The sequence below is a fragment of the Somniosus microcephalus genome, chromosome 12 (assembly GCF_052327205.1).
Source record: "Somniosus microcephalus isolate GS21.2 chromosome 12, FLI_Smic_1.0, whole genome shotgun sequence".
Classification (NCBI taxonomy): Eukaryota; Metazoa; Chordata; class Chondrichthyes; order Squaliformes; family Somniosidae; genus Somniosus; species Somniosus microcephalus.
The window spans coordinates 210,605,837-210,614,530 of NC_140998.1; positions in this window are offsets into that span (position 1 = coordinate 210,605,837).

Genomic DNA, 8,694 nt, shown 5'->3' on the forward strand with positions numbered 1-8,694 from the left:
TGAGGGAGCACCGCACTGTCGGAGGGGCAGCACTGAGGGAGCGCCGCCCTGTCGGAGGGGCAGTACAGAGGGAGCACCGCACTTTCGGAGGGGCGGTACTGAGGGAGCGACGCACTGTCGGAGGGGCAGTACTGAGGGAGCGCCGCACTGTCGGAGGGGCAGTACTGAGGGAGCGCCGCCCTGTTGGAGGGGCAGTACAGAGGGAGCACCGCACTGTCGGGGGTGCGGTACTGAGGGAGCGCCGCACTGTCGGAGGGGCGGTACTGAGGGAGCGCCGCACTGTCGGAGGGGCAGTACTGAGGGAGCGCCACCCTGTCGGAGGGGCGGTACTGAGGGAGCACCGCACTGTCGGAGGGGCGGTACTGAGGGGGCGCCGCACTGTCGAGGGGCAGTACTGAGGGAGCGCCGCACTGTCGGAGGGGCAGTACTGAGGGAGTTCCGCATTGTCTGAGGGGCAGTACTGAGGGAGCTCCGCACTGTCGGAGGGAAAGTACTGAGGGAGCACCGCACTGTCGGAGGTACAGTACTGAGGGGGTGGGGCAGTACCGAGGGAGCGCCGCACTGTCGGAGGGGCAGTACTGAGGGAGCGCCGCCCTGCCAGACGGGCAGTACTGAGGGAGCGCCGCATTGTCGGAGGTGCCGTATTTCGGATGAAACATCAAACCGAGGCCCCGCCTGCCCTCTCAGGTGGACGTAACAGATCCCACGGCCACTATTTTGAAGAAGGGCATGTTGGGAGTTCTGCACGGTGTCCTGGGGCCAATATTTATCCCTCAACCAACAAAAACAGATGGTTTGGGTCATTATGACATTGCTATTTGTGGGATCTTGCTGTGCGCAAATTGGCTGCCGCGTTTCCCACATTACAACGGCGACTACCCTTCAAAAAGTACTTGATTGGCTGTGAAGCGCTTTGAGACGTCCGGTGGTCGTGAAAGGCGCTGGAGAAACGCAAGTCTCTCTTTTTTTTTTAACCATGATTTATTGGTCGTATGCTTGGAATGTGGTGATCAAAGGGGAACATTTATGATAAGAGGTGTAAGGAAACACTGTTTCGAAGCTCACAGTGGAATCAGACAGTGCGACGCCTCAAAGGCAGCTGGTGCTGACACTGGTTTTGTGACGTGTGTCAGCAGCTCTCGTACTGCTTTGATGCGTAGTATGAAAAGACTTGCACACTCATACTGGTTGTGGGTAACATCGGGTTTCAAGAAAGACCTGATCCTGCATTACTGCCACTGAGTGTGTGTGTGTAACCTGGCGCTTAGAGTAACGAGACGAGAAAGAACGAGAAAGCCATGTTCTTGCCCACTCAGTCAAGCTGTCTCGATCTCTCTGCAGCCTCTTTGCGTCCTCCTCCTTACTTTCCCACCTAACTTTGTATCATCAGCAAACTTGGATACGTTACACTCGGTCCCTTCCTCTAAAATTATTAATATAGATTGTGAATAGCTGAGGCCCAAGCACTGATCCTTGCGGTACCCCACTAGTTACAGCCTGCCAACCCGAAAATGACCCGTTTATTCCTCCTCACAGATTTCTGTCCGTTAACCAATCCTCAATCCATGCTAATATATTACCCCTAATCCCTTGAGCCCTAATTTTGTGTAATAACCTCTTGTGTGACACCTTATCGAATACCTTCTGAAAATCTAAATACATCACATCCACTGATTCCTCCTTATCCGTCCTACTAGTTACATCTTCAAAAATCTCTAACAGATTTGTCAAACACGATTTCCCTTGCATAAAACCATGCTGACTCTGCCTTATCATATTACGATTACTAAGTGCCCTGTTAACACGTCTCTAATAATAGATTCTAACATTTTGCCTACTGCTGACGTCAGGCTAACTGGCCGATAGTTCCCCTTTTTTCTCTTGCTCCTTTCTTAAATAGTGGGGTTATGTTTGCTCCCTTCCAATCCTTGGGGACTGTTCTCGAATCTAGGGAATTCTGGAAGATTAATACGTGTGCATCCATTATCTTTACAGCTCCCTCTTTTAAACCCCTAGGATGCAGGTGGTTAGGTCCAGGGGATTTGTCGTCACTTAGTCCCATTAATTTCTCCAGTACTCTGTCTTTATTATACTAATTTCTTTAAGTTCCTCATTCTCTCCAGACCCTTGGTTCCTCATTATTTCCGGAATAATTTTTGTGTCTTCTACTGTGAAGATAGACACTTTTAAGGGAGAGGGAGTAGTTGTACTTATTAGCGGAGAACATAATGGCAGTAAAAAAAAGAATGATTCCCGGGATGAGGGACTTCAGTGACGTGGAGAGACTGGAGAAGCTGGGATTGTTCTCCTTAGAGCAGAGAAGGTTACGGGGAGATTGACCAGAATGGTTCCAGGGATGAGGGACTTCAGTGATGCGGAGCGACTGGAGAAGCTGGGATTGTTCTCCTTGGAGCAGAGAAGGTTAAGGGGAGATTGACCAGAATGGTCCCAGGGATGAGGGACTTCAGTGATGTGGAGAGACTGGAGAAGCTGGGGTTGTTATCCTTGGAGCAGAGAAGGTTACGGGGAGATTGACCAGAATGGTCCCAGGGATGAGGGACTTCAGTGATGTGGAGAGACTGGAGAAACTGGGGTTGTTCTCCTTGGAGCAGAGAAGGTTAAGAGGAGATTTGATGGAGGTGTTCAAAATCATGAGGGGTTTGGACAGAGAAGAGAGAGAAACTGTTCCCATTGGCGGAAGGGTCGAGAACCAGAGGACACAGATTTAAGGTGATTGGCAGAAGAACCAAAGGCGACATGAGGAAATGCTTTTTTACGCAGCGAGTGGTCAGGATCTGGAATGCGCTGCCTGAAAGGGTGGTGGAGGCAGATTCAGTCATGGCTTTCAAAAGGGAATTGGATAAGAACCTGAAGGAAACAAATTTGCAGGGCTACGGGGAAAGGGCGGGGGAGTGGGACTAGCTGAAGTGCTCTGGCAGAGAGCCGGCACGGGCTCGAGGGGCCGAATGGCCGCCTTCTGTGCTGTAACCATTCTATGATTCTATGATTTCTCATTTTCCTTTGAACACTTCCATTTATCAGTTGTAGCGATGTGGAAAATTGGATAACAGGTCGCTTTAATTGACCGTCAAGAATTGACCAATCGGCTTTGCACTTGGCGTGGGAAGGCGGGGGCACGGCGAGGACGGACGGGATGGGCGACCAATAGTGGGAGAGTGGGGGGCGGGGCGGTTGAAGGTTGGCGGTCCTCTGGAAAGCTCCAGGAATACACGCGACCAAAGCTGGGAACCCCAGTCCCTGCTTGGAACTTTACTTATATTAAGACACAGGTACCCGGGGCTGCCTTTCACCTGCTGCTGTTTCACTTGCTTACTTCTGGAGAAGCTGGGCCTGTTCTCCTGAGAACAGAGAAGGTTAAGGGTCGATTTAATAGCCATGTAAATATTGACACACTCCCGGGGACCCCCTGTAAATACGGACACACCCCCGGGGACCCCCTGTAAATAATGACACAATCCCGGGGACACCCTGTAAATAATGACACACTCCTGGGGACCCCCTGTAAACACTGAAACACTCCCGGGGACCCCCTGTAAATACGGACACACCCCCGGGGACCCCCTGTAAATAATGACACAATCCCGGGGACACCCTGTAAATAATGACACACTCCCGGGGACCCCCTGTAAATACTGACACACTCCCGGGGACTCCCTGTAAATAATGACACACTCCCGGGGACCCCCTGTAACTACTGACACACTCCCGGGGACTCCCTGTAAATAATGACACACTCCCGGGAAACCCTGTCAATACTGACACACCCCCGGGGACCCCCTGTAAATACTGACACACTCCCGGGGACACCCTGTAAATACTGACACACTCCCGGGGACACCCTGTAAATACTGACACACCCCCGGGGACCCCCTGTAAATACTGACACACTCCCGGGGACTCCCTGTAAATACTGACACACTTCCGGGGACCCCCTGTAAATACGGACACACCCCCGGGGACCCCCTGTAAATACTGACACACTCCCGGAGATTCCCTGTAAATACTGACACACTCCCGGAGATTCCCTGTAAATACGGACACACCCCCGGGGACCCCCTGTAAATACTGACACACTCCCAGAGTCCCCCTGTAAATACTGACACACTCCCGGGGACCCCCTGTATTTACATGGGGTCCCCGGGGGTGTGTCTGTATTTACAGGGGGTCCCCGGGAGTGTTTCAGTGTTTACAGGGGTTCCCTGGGAGTGTGTCAGTATTTACATGGCTATTAAATCGACCCTTAACCTTCTCTGTTCTCAGGAGAACAGGCCTGTAAATACTGACACATTCCCGGGGACCCCCTGTAAATACTGACACACTCCCGGGAACCCCCTGTAAATACTGACACACTCCCGGGGAAACCCCTGTAAATACAGACACACCCCCGGGGTCTCCCTGTAAATACTGACACACTCCCGGGGGCCCCCTGTAAATACTGACACACTCCCGGGGACCCCCTGTAAATACTGACACACTCCCGGGGACCCCCTGTAAATACGGACACACTCCCGGGGACCCCCTGTAAATATTGACACACTCCCGGGGAATCCCTGTAAATACTGACACACTCCCAGCGACCCCCTGTAAAAACTGACACACTCCCGGGGACCCCCTGTAAATACGGACACACTCCCGGGGACCCCCTGTAAATATTGACACATTCCCAGAGTCCCCCTGTAAATACTGACACACTCCCGGGAACCCCCTGTAAATACTGACACACTCCCGGGGACCCCCTGTAAATACTGACACACTCCCGGGGAATCCCTGTAAATAGTGATACACTCCCGGGGACCCCCTGTAAATACTGACACAATCCCAGGGACCCTCTGTAAATACTGACACACTCCCGGGGCCCCCTGTAAATACTGACACACTCCTGGGGACCCCCTGTAAATACTGACACACTCCCGGGGAATCCCTGTAAATGCTGACACACTCCTGGGGACCCCCTGTAAATACTGACACACACCCAGGGACCCCCTGCAAATACTGACACACTCCCAGGGACCATCTGTAAATACTGACACACTCCCCAGGGACCCCCTGTAAATTCAATGAAGAATTATTTCGGTTTGCCACTGCTGCTGACTGTCCGGCTGATGTGGTGTTAAGGATCGTGCGCAGCGGCAGTGACACCCATGGTCGAATTGCCAGCTGGCCATTCACTGTCCGGGGTCTCACGCATTGAACCGTGGGCCAGTGGGCACTGCAGTCACGGCCTGCTGCAGATCTGGGGAGCGATGGCGAGAGGCAGACTAAAAACCAAGGGTGGGCCGATTGAATTCACAAAGCTGCCTCCGCAGCAAGTATCTCTTTCTCGCTCTCTCTCTCTCTTTCTCTCTCTCTCTCTCTCTCTGACCACACTGTCACTGCTTTACAAAGCCTTGGCCACAACACACAGTCTGCACCGCGCCGTGCCTTCCCTTGCACAGATCGAGATCAAACGCGAGAGAGGCACCATCACCAGCGAGATATGCATCTCCTGTGAGATGTCTCTGCAAGTTATGAGCTCTGGTTGTTCCTGTTCACATCTCGCTACCTCAAGTATCGACAGGAGGTGTGAATCGCTTCACCTCAGTGTTCAAAGGTCAGACCATTGCCTAACGCTATGCTTACTTATTAACTTTGGGGCTTCTAGTTGCTGATGGGGTTCTTTTCTCTCTTCATTTCAAGGCTACATTAGGCGATCGTAGAATCACACAGCACAGGAGGAGGCCATTCAGCCCATCGTGCCTGTGCCGGCTCTTTGAAAGAGCTCACTAATTAGCCCCACTCCCCCCTGATCTTTCCCCACAGCATGCACAGTGCATGCGCTGAAAACAGGCATTTCCTCTCCTCTAACCCAAGAGTTGAAGAGGCTGACTGACTGGGTGAGGCAGAGTGGGAGCACCGACACACAGCCCGGGGTCAGGGTCCCTCTCCCTCTCCCCGGGTGGGGAAAGAGCCTCAGTGAGTTTGTTACTGACTGGGTGAAGCAGAGTGGGAGCACTGACTGGTTTTAAATTTAAATTAAAAAATACATTTACAATGGGGCAGTAATTCCTCCCCAAACGCATGAGTACGGAAGGGGTACTCACGTGTCTGGCCGGAGGAAATGCCGGTTTTCAGCATGCACAGCGCATGCGCTGAAAACCGGCATTTCCTCTCCTCTAACCCAAGAGGTGAAGAGGCTAGCGCGTGCGCTGTAGGGGGCAGCGCGTGCGTCTTGGATTTCCTCTGTTTTGGGGGATTTGCGCATGTGTAAAGGCCTCCGGTCTTTACGCTTGTAAAAAGCACACGTAAGTACTTATTTTTACAGGTAAGTGGTGTTTTAGTGCAATTTAGAATTTTTTTCCCACAGGTTTATTATTTTAAAGAATCTACAATAAGGTAAGTTTAGTTATAGACCCTCTTAATTAAAAAAAAAAAAATTATTGTTTAATTATTTTTTTAAACTTATTTATACTTAATTTAATGATTGGGATGTTTTTTAAATTTTTATTTAAAGTTTAAATAGTGTTTTGGGCCCCCGTAGTTTTCATGAGTTTGACAGTTCTTACTCTCAAACTCATGAATGAACCTTCCCCTCCCCTGATTGGTTGTACAGTGCTCACCTGATCCCAGCCGGCACATCGCACTAACTACGCCGCTGGATCAGGTAAGCACAGCGCGCTGACATCTGAACCGGGCCTGTGACAGGAAATGCAAGCAGGCCCGGGCTTCAGATGTCAGCGCGCAGGGTGAGTGCAGATCGGGGGCTTGCACGCGCGGCAAGCCCCCGACACCAAGTTCTGGGCCAATATAAACTAAAGGGTACAATTCTAAAGGGGTGCGCCCGGGGGTATATGGGCACAAATCGTTGAAGGTGGCAGGGCAGGTTGAGAAAGCAGTTAAAAAGCACACGGGATCCTGGGCTTCATAAATAGAGGCACAGGGTACAAAAGCAAGGCAGTTATGATGAAACTTTATAAAACATTGGTTCGGCCTCAACTGGAGTATTGTGTCCAATTCATGGCCACGCACTTTAGGAAGGATGTGAAGGCCTTAGAGAGGGTGCAGAAAAGATTTACTAGGATGGTTCCAGGGATGAGGGACTTCAGTGATGTGGAGAGACTGGAGAAACTGGGATTGTTCTCCTTAGAGCAGAGAAGGTTAAGGGGAGATTGACCAGAATGGTACCAGGGATGAGGGACTTCAGTGATGTGGAGAGACTGGAGAAGCTGGGGTTGTTCTCCTTGGAGCAGAGAAGGTTAAGGGGAGATTTGATCGAGGTGTTCAAAATCATGAGGGGTCTGGACAGAGGAGATAGAGAGAAACTGTTCCCATTGGTCGAAGGGTTGATAACCAGAGGACACAGATTTAAGGTGATTGGCAAAAGAACCAAAGGCGACATGAGGAAAACATTTTTCACACAGCGAGTGGTTATGATCTGGAATGCACGGCCTGAGAGGGTGGTGGAGGCAGATTCAACTGTGGCTTTCATTGCAGGGCTCCGGGGAAAGGGTGGGGGAGTGGGACTAGCTGAAATGGTCTTTATTTACTCGATCAAAACCCTTCATGATTTTGAACAACTCTATTAAATCTCCTCTTAAACTTCTCTGCTCCAAGGAGAACAACACTAGCTTCTCCAGTCTCTCCACACCACTGAAGTCCCTCATCCCTGGAACCATTCTCATCAATCTCCTCTGCACCCTCTCTAAGGCCTTCACATTCCTCCTAAAGTGCGGGTCCCAGAATTGGACACAATACTCCAACTGAGGCCGGACCAGTGTTTTATAAAGGTTCTCCGGCACTCCCTCAGTACTGCCCCTCCGACAGTGCGGCCCTCCCTCAGTGCTGACCCTCCGACAGTGCGGCGCTCCCTCAGTGCTGACCCTCCGACAGTGCAGCACTCCCTCAGTACTGCCCTTCCGACGGTGCGGCGCTCCCTCAGTACTGCCCCTCCGACAGTGCAGCACTGGGTAGTGTCAGCCTAGATTGTGGGCTCAAGTCGCTGGAGTGGGACTTCCAACCCATGACCTTCGGACTCAGACGCGAGATTGCGACTAAAGAGTTCTAACTACCCTCTCCTCAGACTGTTTTCACAAGCGAGACATAACGTTTATGAAATTCTTTCTTTAAAAGAGATCTTCAGCACACGAATGTACGAACCGGAGGAGGCCCGTTCAGCCCCTCGAGTCTGTTTCCATAGGAACAGGAGGAGGCCCAATCAGCCCCTCGAGCCTGTTACCTAGGAACAGGAGGAGACCCATTCAGCCCCTCGAGCCTGTTACACAGGAACAGGAGGAGGCCCATTCAGCCCCTCGAGCCTGTTACCGTAGGAACAGGAGGAGACCCATTCAGCCCCTCGAGCCTGTTACACAGGAACAGGAGGAGGCCCATTCAGCCCCTCGAGCCTGTTACCGTAGGAACAGGAGGAGACCCATTCAGCCCCTCGAGCCTGTTACACAGGAACAGGAGGAGACCCATTCAGCCCCTCGAGCCTGTTACACAGGAACAGGAGGAGGCCCATTCAGCCCCTCGAGCCTGTTACACAGGAACAGGAGGAGGCCCATACAGCCTCTCGAGCCTGTTACACAGGAACAGGAGGAGACCCATTCAGCCCCTCGAGCCTGTTACACAGGAACAGGAGGAGGCCCATACAGCCTCTCGAGCCTGTTACACAGGAACAGGAGGAGACCCATTCAGTCC